Below are 9,330 nucleotides of genomic sequence, written 5' to 3' on the forward strand. Positions count from 1 at the left end.
AAAGACCTCGGAGTCTTTCTAGAGTTGTGAATTCTGGGTGGAAATTCTTCGCCCGTCTTTAAAGCAGAGGCAGCCTCAATGTGGACAGAAAAACTGAATGGTCCCGGGCTGGGACATTGGTGACAGCAGGGCTTGGTTATCGTTGCAGGGCTATAGATAAAAACATATATATAAAAAATATATATGCAAAGCAGCCTTTTAGAGTGGGATTTGTGCTTGAGCATCGTGTGCTTTGGAAACTAACACAAAGATGAGCAATTGTCTGACTCCAGTGAATGAATCCATTTGCCTCTTTTTTTTTTTTTTAAATCAATCTTTACAGAATGGAAATGAGATCCACAGAGCAGGGGGAAAGGGAAGAAAGGAAAGTGTGGATAAAAGGTTTTGAAATAGTTGGGTGTTTGGCTGTTTAAATCATAAAAATCTCAGGATAAGTGTTTAGTTCGATTTTTATTGGATTTGTTATTTTACAGAATTTATTTATTATTGTCTAATAATTCATCTAATTCAAGAGAATGGCTGAAAACAACTGAGGTATCAAATAATATTGACGGAACTGTAACATTCCAAAATAATCTACATTTAAGGGGAAGGAGAACAAAAACAACCTTTCTGATTAATGTAAATGGGAACCTGGAAAGTTCACAGTCCCTGTTTTTCCTGCACAGGCTGGGATCGCAGCCACAACAGTCCCAAAGGAAGTGACAGCCTGGAAGCGCATTCGGGAAGCAGCTCCTTGTCGGATGGAAGCGCTCCTCCCTTCTCCAGGTAAAGCTGTAACACTGGGAATGATTCCATGAGGGAGAAGCCCCGACAGAAAAGGGCTGAAACTCCCCCGATTTATTGTTTTACCTGGACCGGGGTTAAGGTTGGTGTTTCCGTAATCAAACACTGCAGGTTTGGAACACCTCAGGTCATGAGCTCCTCCTGCGTCCATGATGCGGATTTTTAGGCTGCTGTGGGGGAGGCCAGTCCCAATTCTGCAATTGCTGTTAAACTCATAGAATTTCTGTGATTCAAGCACAGTAAATGCGAGCTGTAAGCATCGATGACTGGCGCTCCTGCTTTTGTGTGGGATTAATTCTTACCACCTTAGGTTCAATTGTTTTCTCTTTTTATATTTTCTGGAACTTTGAGAATGATGAGCCAAGTTACCCTGCCTTGCTATGAAATGCAAGGGTGTTCCTGTAGATGAGTTTCTGAAATGTTACATTTTAGCCCTTCCCTGAGGCCCGGGACAGCAGGAGGAGCAGGACGGGGCCCTGAGGATTTACTCGCAGGATCAGTGCAGCTGAATAAAATGTGTAACTTAAAATTAACTACTTTTTATTTGAAATAAAACCTCTCCAAGCTAAACCCCATTGCTGCTGCACTGCTGTGTCACGGTGCCTGTGGCCACTTCTGCCTTGGTTAGATGCTGTACAATTTTTTTTGCCTTTTTTCCCCCTATTTTTCCAATTTTGACTTGTAACAGATTTCAGATACTTCCCTCTGGTCTCTGTAATTCCGGGCCTCTTCGATGCTCAGCAGCAGCACAGGGATACGTGCAGGGATACGTGCTGATGCTGCTTTAAAAAGCCACCGTAACAAACCTCTAAGTCAGCGTAAGAGTCAGTTTTTGCAAATGGCTCAGGCCCAGCCTTCCCAGCGCGGGGTTTGGGAGCAGCCCTCGGTGCTGGCTGCCCGGAGTGCGGCACAGGGAGGAGGAAGAGGCAGAGCTGTTTGCAGCCGTGCCGTGCCGTGCCGCACCGCGGCTCCTCGGCACTGCAGCTCCGCTCCCGGCAGCCACTCCTCGGGCTTTATTGCTTTCACAAGTGGTCTCAAACCCACTACTTGAGAATAAACATCCCTGCGAGCTCGGCCGTGGCACTTTATAAATTCTCCTTTGCCGCGTTTTGTCACTGAGCTGATGAGTGACCTCGGCGCGGACCCCGCCGGACCGGAATAAAAACCGTGGCTCCTCTGATGTCCCCCAGACAATAATTATCATGTGCCAGTTAAGCCCAAACTACAGCTGAGGGATTTTACTTTAAAGCGGAGGCTCGGGCGCAAAAATGCATTTATAGCTCTTTGTCTGGCACCTCATTATGTGTGGGCCTGATTCATTAAGTAATTGGTTTGCAGTTGTTTACATGAGTATTAAGGCTTTCTATTCAGCAGCCTTTGAGATACACATTGTGCAAATGTTGCATGTTATGAATGCGGAATGAGGGGCCGGGGCCCGGCCCTATTGGCTAAACACTGCGCGCTGTTGAAAAGCAAGAGAAAGAGATTGGGTGCTGCTTTGCATAGCAATGACTTTCTTAATAAGCTTTACAGATTGATACACACAAGCTATAAAAGATGCAAAGAGATACTCTTAGCACATTTATCCATGCTCGTTTCACTATTATGGGCCTGGAGAAGGGAAGAATTGAGGGCTTTCATACTCGGGTTTTCAGTGCGTGTCTTCAGTGCATGAGACTTAATAGAATCCGATGTTTATTGTATTATAAATCATGGGGAAGTAGGCAGATCTGCAACAGTTTATTATTAAAGATTCTTTCAATGTAAATCTTTTTCTGCCATTGTATTTCCTACAGCAAAATCATTTTGTGGTTGAGTGGGGATGAAAGGCATAATGTACGACGGAGTGAGTCTTAATAGGAAGCTGCTCTCCGAGTAAAGACCACTTGTTCCCTTTTGTTCGGTGGTGCATGCCAGAGCTTCCTCTTCTCCCGCAAATGCCGCCTGCTCTACCTCCAGCGAGAGAACTGCTTTTCCCTGGCTCCTTTACTTTCCCCAGGGGATATTTCCACGCACGGAGATGCGCCTTTGGGTGGGGTGTTGGGGTGGGTGCTGCAGCAGGAGAGGGGGCGTTAGATTGCACGGTCCTGGCGGGGGAGGAGGTATCAGAAGTCAGGGCCGAGGCTGCCGGCGAGCGCAGGCGGGTGGGCAGCGATGTGTGTGGCATTCCGGGGGGCTGTAGCGATGGATGCAGCCAGTGGAGGTCACTCGCTTTCTGGGAATTCCCCATTTCGGATGCGAGCGTTTTATTTTCCTTTGACTTGTTTGCGCTGTCTCGTTTCCAAGTAATCTGGAGATTAAAGGTGCGTTATCAGCTGAGAACCAAAGCCCGCTTTGGATTTGTCAGGACACCAACACGGTGTAAAGTATTTTAAACTTTAATTAATCTGCTGGGAGGACTCTGGGGGGGGTCTCTGAAGGCCGGTTTTCAGCCCTGTTGCCCAACACAGCTGTAGTGACATGCAAATAGAAGTTGGCAGAGTCGAATTCATCTCTTAATCATTCCTGGGCCCGTTGGCTTTGGCCATCGGGGGGCACTCAGGCTCTGCGCATCCCCCGCTCCCCCCTTCCCGAGCCAGTCCCGGGCACCGAAAACTCCGCTGTGCTCTGAGGAGGCATCCCAGGGCTTCGGGGCTGGCAGTGCTCAGGACACGCACAAACGCCGTTTCCCTTGGAATTCCAGGGAAAGTGGCACCGTGCGGGTCCGGATTCCTGGGACGTGCACCCAGAAACCAGCCAGGATCCGATGGTTTTATCTCCCTGATGTACTCCCAGTTGTCAAATGGCTTCTGTAAGAAGCTGGCTGAAAATTCCAGCGGGATTCTCCGCCGCTCCAGCTGTTTGCGTGAGCTTTGTCTCCTTCGGCTGCACCCGCAGCTGCCGCAGAAGCAGCGCTGTTGGGGTGGCGATGCCCTGCCGGGTTTGTGGGGAGAGGCACCAACATCTGCCGGCCGAGCACAGAGGGAACAGTGGGCGTTTTGGCACTGCCCCTGCTCTCCCGCACAGCTTCCTCGCAGCGCTGTGATGCATCTTTGTGCCAGTGGGGGTTTTTTTCTGCAGCGTGGTGAATCTAAACAGAGAGCGGTCTTAGACACAGCTCGATAGAAATCTTTGTGTCCTGACATAAGGGTCATCCTACTCGCAGTGTAATTACTGAAATTCAGTGTTATTACTCCAGCTCTGGCATGATGAATGGACTTTTGAGTTTATACTGCCGATGTAACGCTGTGCAGAATATGTACTGTAGATGCTTGGTTTTCCAGGGTGGGGAAATCCCTTGGCATTTAGGGTATCCCAAATTTTTTGGGTGTCTTTTTCTCTTGACACTAAAACAGAGAAGTTCAACAGGTGCTTTAGCAAAAAGACACTCAGGCCACGGTAAAGGTTTTCTGCTGTTTTCCAGCGAGCCGCCTTGATTAACTTGGTTCTTGTTGTGCTGGCATTTTCCTCTTAATATTAATTTTCTTTATAGAGGGAAAAATATTTTCCTGGAGCTTTTTCATTTCTTACTGTTGCAGCATCTTCGGTACAAAAAGCCTGTTTCATCAGAGAAACGGAGAGATTAAAAGGCCCTTTGAAGTGAAACTGGTTTGGGTTTTTTCTTTGTCAGAGCCTGGGTTCAGTTTGGAATTATTTTCGGGAAGAAGCAAATGTGTAAATGGATATCGGAGGGTCACGGCGGGGGATTAGTGGAGGCGCTGGGACCGGCCTGGCTCCATTTATGCCCCGAAATGTCTCGGCGGAGGTCTGTGCCCATTGTGTGCTCCCACTGCTGGGGGAGCGCTGCCGCAGCCGGGGCTGCGAGCGCAGCTGCTGTGCGGCGCAGAGGTGTGCCGCTGCATCTCCCAGCTTTGCCTAACGCTGCGCACCTGATCCTGGACTTCATTCCCTGCAGCGTTTTCCAGGCTTGGCCTGGGGGAGCTGCCGTTTCCCCTCTGGCCTTTCCGATGTGCTCGCTCCGTTTTCAGTATCTGCCCAGCATTTCCCTGTGTGGCAGCTCTCCTGCCGAGCCTTTGCTGCCACCCTGTCCCCATCTCCCTCTCCGGGGATGGCTGTGTTTGGCTCTGGGCTCCTTGGGGAGTGAACCCCATTCCACGCATGGTGGATTAGTCCTGGGGAGATGAACCCCAGGGAACGGATGGTGTTTGGTAGAACACAAACATCTCTCTCCCTGCTCTCCTGCCAGCTTTGATCTTTCTCTTCATGGGAAGCTGGGGTGGGTGGCAGTGGGAAGGTCTCCAGATCTTCCTGCAGCCGCGGTGGTCCTTTCTCCACGGATCCTTCAGCTGGGTCTGGAGGACCAAGCCCTGGAGACCTGGTCAGTCGTCCCTGGTCATCCCTCAGCACCGGACCCAAAGCACTGACCCGCTGGTGTTTGTTGTGGGGTTGAACCACGGAGAGCAGTGGGACAGACCTGACAAACTTGGTTGTCAAATGGCTTTTGTGAGAAGCTAACTGAAAACCCCAGGAATCCCACGCTCCCTTCCCAGCAGCAGGCCGGGCTGTGGCCGAGGGGAAGCGGTGGCTGCTGCCCCCTGATCGGCTCCTCGGCTGCTTGAAATGGCTCCTGTGCCAGCATCCGCAGGAGGAACCCCCACCAGCTGCAGCTCAGCAACAAGTGCTTCTGTGCTCCACAACACAGGGAAAAACAGCGCAGCCTCTTGAGCACATTTTGATGGGCTGAGCCTGGGATGCTTGGAGCACCTCCTGGGAAGTGCTGAGGGCCAGGAGATCTGGCCAAAGGGAGCGGGTGCTAGGGGTGTTCAGCGTACTGCAGGATCCGCCCGGAGGCCCCAGCTTCAAATCCTCTCTGGGTAGCCTGTCGAGTGAATGTCTTTGAAAGAGAAGTGAGACTGTGAGGCAGTGCGGGGTTTTGCTCGGAATAAAAGGGAAAGGCGGTGGGATGGCGCACTAAAGGAATGTTGGAGAAACCTTTGAAGCCCACCGGTTTAAGGTTTTTACTGAACAAGGTAATAACGAGTTACAGCACTGTTAGTACTCTGCTAGGGCTGTCACTTGGTACTGGCACTTCTGCCTTGGTGGAACTGGGGCTGTGTTTAATAATCTGGGAACTTCTGTCTGCAAAGCGGGAGCCTTTGGAGAGGAAACGGGATTTAAGCAGTGGGAGCTTTCTCTGGGTGAAAAGGAAAAGTGGCTGCACCACTGGTAGCTGCAGTGTGTGAAGCTTCACGTGTGGCTTTCCAGCTGCAATCCCAAATTCTGACTGAATACTGAGGGTAATGCAAGCAAGGAATCATCCCTGCTTTTTTTTGTCTCCTCCACAAATGCCTCCACAATAGTGGAATATTTGCAGCTCCCCACTTTAGGCACTTTTGTATTGGCTGCCGTGTTTCTAAATGACATGCAGCAAATCAGAGCCATTTCAGAGAGTCCTGTTGTGACCGAGGTCACAGCTTCAAACCGCACCTTGACATTGGCTTATATTTCACTGGTTGGCCCAGTGATGTCCCAGATATCTCCTGTTTGATCTTCCTTATTAAAATCAGCTGAAGCTTTATTTTTGGAGCTTCTTGCAGGACTGCTGCTGTAACAGTTAATTCTCCCCCGTGTTTGCCCCCGTGCGATTATTCCCCAGCCCCAACACAATGCACGCGCTGCACACAAAAGATCAAAATGATTCCAGCTTGTTTGAGAGATTCAAAAGGGCCTGTGATGCTCCAGACACAAGAGCGGCCATTTAGCAGAGCAGGCTCGGGCTGCACACACATCAAGGTAGATCAAAGGCAGCGGAGATTGCACATTTCCATGGGGCTGGGGCACAGCGCCGGGATCCGGAGGAGCGCGCAGGGAGGAGGCGCAGGGAGCAGCACCGGGGGGGGTTTATTTTTGTTTGGATTTTGTCTCCCCGTACTTTGCGTGCTCTGAAGGGCGGCAGCAGCTCGACAGGGCCCTGCTCCTCTGCACCTTAGCTCGGTGCTGGCGTAAATCAGTGCGGCTAACAGGGAACGATGCCAGGAACAGCTGGACCAGTGTCCCTGCTGCACATGAATTTCTCCACCTTTTAGGTGAAGAAGCGCATGATTAAATAGTTATTTGGGGGGGAGGGAAGTAATTACAGAAGTTCCCGGGTTGTTGTTTTTTTAAACCATTCCGCAGTATTTTTTTTTTAAGTCGCTTACGTTTTTTTAATTGCAGACGTTGTGCTGATTATTTGAAATCTTTTACAGGACTGAATTGCGGAAGGAACCAGTAACTGTCATAAGATCCAAAGGTAAGAGACGAATGTTGCGCTGCGGAAAATTAGTGTCTTTCTAGTGTAATTTATACTGTAGAAGCCCTCCCAGAACCACGTTAGGACCTGTGTAAAGTACAGACGAGGGAAAGCATGGAACGTCCCTGACTCAACGTGGGAGCCAGCAGGGAGCTGAGGAGGACAGATCCAGGGCACAGAGGACGTGTTTGTGGGGCGGGTGGTGGGGAACCCAGAGTCGGGATCTTTGCAGGGTTTAATCAAACGCCACTGAACAGCAGGTGGAGGGAACGTGGAGAAGGAGAAACCTGAGGGTTCCTCAGTATTCCCTGTGACGTGGGTGCAGCTGGATGGTTTTGTCTGTGGCCAGGTTGGTTTTGTTCTGAATTGGTGTCTGGGCCCTACGTGTTTTCGCTCCCCACACACTCCAGTTTCCCCTTCACCCCCTGCAAGGCCCGCCGGGGCCCACAGCCGCCTCTAACGGAGCCTCCTGCCAGCAGGGCAGCGCTAGCAGCCAGGAGCTCCGCCTGGAGCCCTGCTCGGGGTGCCCGGCAGTCTGGAATGGCCTGGTTTTAGAGGCATGGCATGGAACTGAGGTACAGATGCCATCAAGGACGGCTGCTTTGGTGGCACTTGAAAGGCTCTCGTTTCCCCGGCCCCTTTCCTCAGAGCCGTTCGGCGTGGCAGCGAGCACGGGGCTCGCTCTGATGTTCCCGGTGGAGCACAGCTCCGCGGCCCGGGGGGCCGGGGATGGAGGATGAAAGATGCAGCTGCTGCATTTGTAGATAAGGTGTTTATGGAGCTGGTGCCGTCAGAGGCACCAAAGTGCCTCAAATGCGAGCCACAGCCTCTGTGAGTGTGACAGCCTTCCTCCTCCTGCTGTCCCTGGCCGAGCCCTGGGCCTCGTCCCGGGCACTGCGGCTCCCACGCTGCCTTTGGACAGCCAGCAGCCTCTGGAATGGGTGGGAACAGAGAGCACGGCTCTGTCAGCCACTGTGGCCTTCACTGCGTGTGCCACGCATCCCGTTCTGTTCTATCCGTGGGTCAAATGAACTCACATCTCCAGAAATCTCTCAGGCACTCTGAACTGCCGTGGGATTCTGCTGCTGTCAGGGAAAGGGTTTGCTGATTCCCAGAGCCTAAGGTTAAAGCTACAAGATCAGGCCTGCCTGGACCTGATCTGATCTCAAAGTGGTGGTTTTTCACACGTGACGTCATTGCCGTTTTTGTGCCAACTCTGCGATGTCACGGCCTGCTGGTGACTTCATCGCAGGGTCAAGTAGTGGGAGAAAGGGGAAGAGACTAGACAAAGCTGCGATTCAGGCAGCAGCTGGTCAAGTAAATTGCTTGGAGTGGAAATGTTCTGCCCGGCTACCTTGCGGCACAATGGAGTGGGAGCACTGAATGAGGCCGCTGTCCGGGCACAGCCGCTTCGCTGCCGGACACCGCGCTGGACACGCACACCTGGGGCCGGGGCTCCCAGCTCCCACTCCTGGGTCGGCCTCGGGAGAGCTGTCCCGTGCTCACGTCCGTGACAAACGGCATCGCCACGGAAAAGGTTTTACAGCTCTGCTTTCTGTCTCCCCACCCGCAGCGTTCTGGGGCGAGTCTGATGACAGCAGCTCCGAGCTTGAGGCTGCTCTGCGCCCACAGACCCACAGCACAGGTTCAGACGACTTTGGTGACTTCTACGATTGAGATTCTGGCACTGGCTCTTGGGAAGAAACAAACTCTTCTTTTCTTTTACATGGTGAGCGTGCCGCGGGCCGAAGCGCTGCTCGTCCCTTCATTGGCAAAGAAAATTAAATACCAAATAAACATGATGGGTCCCATACATCTCGTGTGTGTGCTCTCTCTCTGACGTGCAAGTGTCTTCCTGCCCCCTGACAGTCCCCTCCTGAGGCTCGTCTGCATCCCAGTATTGGGACTCCTCCAGCGCTAGACGGGGTTTGGGAAGAAGCAGACAAGCATTGTGGGTATGCAGACAGGCGCTGCTGGGGCGGGCTGGCACGTTTGATCTTTTATCTTCTTCTGCAACAGATCAAGAAGAAGAAATGCATAAAATGCCCATTTGTAATTCAGCACATTTTGGAACAGAGCAGCATTTACATGCGGCGAGCCCCAGTGCTTTCCTGATTTTCTCTGCTTTGTGAAATCCGTGGTGGCGTTGCTGCGTGGACATCACAGTAATTGGATGACTCTAGGAGCTTCATGCATTTTTAATTTTCTTCTTTTCATTCCTTTTATCTAAAATTAAGTTCATTAAACATGAGATTTTCTTTGGGAGGGAGAAACCAGGGGACATATTAAAAAAAAGCTGTTCATAATGACGA

Source organism: Corvus cornix, chromosome 3, assembly GCF_000738735.6.
Source record: "Corvus cornix cornix isolate S_Up_H32 chromosome 3, ASM73873v5, whole genome shotgun sequence".
NCBI lineage: Eukaryota > Metazoa > Chordata > Aves > Passeriformes > Corvidae > Corvus > Corvus cornix.